Genomic DNA, 1966 nt, shown 5'->3' with positions numbered 1-1966 from the left:
TTACTGTTGTTTTTGATATACAGTGACATTTTGGACAGCAAGAAATTCATTTTTACTAGATCTTTACCTGTACACTTGTTCTTAGGTTGCCTAAACCATTTAAACAAATAAAATGAGGGTTGTAAAAATAATGAAAGTGAACAGTAAGTAATGTGAGAAAATTCTGCAATTCTCCAGAGTAAATTGACTGGGTTTAAACTTTATCTTAAGGAACACTTTTGCAACTGCTATCATGAAGATGCACACATTGAGATTGTGAATTGACACATGACATTAATAGGACATATGTTTCTACCATAATCATGAGTGTTCCAACCCTAAAGTACCCCCAATAATTATACCTGTGACTAGAACCAATAATCCCTTTTTCCCTCACCATGACAGGTCACTATGTAGACAGTTTCTTTGCTTAGACCTGGATGCTATTTTAACCTTGTAAAATAACAATATAGCAAAATTACTAGGCTAAATATGTAAAATATGTATAAAAATTCCATATCCTCATATTGGTCACCTCAGAGGAAAACAGCTCCCCAAAGGCTAACTAGTTTTACTCCTCTAATATTAGACATAAATGTCACTTGGGGAACCTAGAAATTCAAATAGAAGTAACATAAAACCTGTCATAAATCATAATTGTAAGACAGAATGGATAATAAATGGTCTGTGTATAAATTCTGGAATGAGGCAGACAAAATTTGGAAGGTCGTTCAACTCTCCTCTCCTTGTCCCGCTTTAGCTTCATCTCTTTCGATGTCTGATGTCCATAATGTCAAATTACCTCAGTAATTTCATTATTAGTGTGCTGTCTTTGTATGATTCTTCACTTAATGTATCATGTTCAGCAATGGCTTCATCAAAAGCTGTCATTGCAAAGGAGCAGGTTTTCTCTGAAGAGTTCAAGATCTCATAGTAAAACACAGAAAAGTCCAGGGCCAGACCTAATCTTATAGGATGCACATTGGTTGCATCTCCTTTTGGCTGCTTTTAAATACTTCTTCATATGCTTGTAGTGATGGATCCACTATTCCTCTCGTCATCACCTACAGCAACATCAGCCAAATGCCAGTCATAGTCTCCTTTCATTTTCATTTTTTTATTTTTATTTTATTTTTGTGAGGCAATTGGGGTTAAGAGACTTGCCCAGAGTCACACAGCTAGTGAATGTTATGTGTCTGAGGTCGGATTTGAACTCAGGTCCTCCTGACTCCAGGGCCAGTGCTGTATCCACTGAGTCACCTAGATGCCCCTCCTTTCATTTTCAAATAGAAAATTTTTCTTTCTTCTTGTGAAGCATTAGGAATCAAAAACTTCTCCAACAGAGACAGTACATCATTGCATATATCTCTTAGTTTAGTCTCAATTTTCTCTTTGTATTCTCAGACCATCTGCTGTTTTTTCTCAGCACCTTCCATATTTTGCTCAATACTTTAAATGACCCTCCAAGATGACATCTTGGCTCCTATGACATTTTTTTGTACTTAATAGAGAGCAGATTCCTCTCCCTGTTGGACAATTCAGCTCCTGCTCAGTTACAGACTTCCTGCAGGCTGCCATGTCATCATATTACTCACCCTGCTCAGCGAATTTGGCCTTCCTCACCTGCTCATTTTTATTCATAACTGAGTATTCTGAACTCAGAGTGAGTAGTGGTAGTGGTGGATGGACAGGGGTTCAGCCATCTGTAGGCAGTGGCAGTGGCCTTGTCTGAATATTTTAAAGCACATTTAAGCAGAATACTTCTTCAGAGGAGCTAAGGGTTTCTTCATTACTCTATTTCATATTTATAAAGAAAATACAAAGTCTAAACAAAAAATTAAAGTGCCTGAAACAATATAAAATTCAACTCAAAATATGCATTGCCTTCCTTCTGCTATTGTGTAGTTAAATGCTATTCTTGACTCATGATGAAACAGACGGAAGTTATAGGGCAAGACAATTTGTTTTCATCTTTTAAGTATCCCTA

The 1966-nt window shown here is 36.7% G+C and overlaps 1 pseudogene; it reads right to left on the bottom strand.

Moving 5' to 3' along the window:
- Window positions 1–710: 710 nt before the first annotated feature.
- LOC114032850 lies at window positions 711–1620 on the bottom strand (annotated as a pseudogene).
- Window positions 1621–1966: the final 346 nt, after the last annotated feature.

The sequence above is a fragment of the Vombatus ursinus genome, unplaced genomic scaffold, assembly GCF_900497805.2.
Source record: "Vombatus ursinus unplaced genomic scaffold, bare-nosed wombat genome assembly UNPS02005659.1, whole genome shotgun sequence".
Classification (NCBI taxonomy): domain Eukaryota; kingdom Metazoa; phylum Chordata; class Mammalia; order Diprotodontia; family Vombatidae; genus Vombatus; species Vombatus ursinus.
This window is presented reverse-complemented; position numbering and strand designations above follow the sequence as displayed.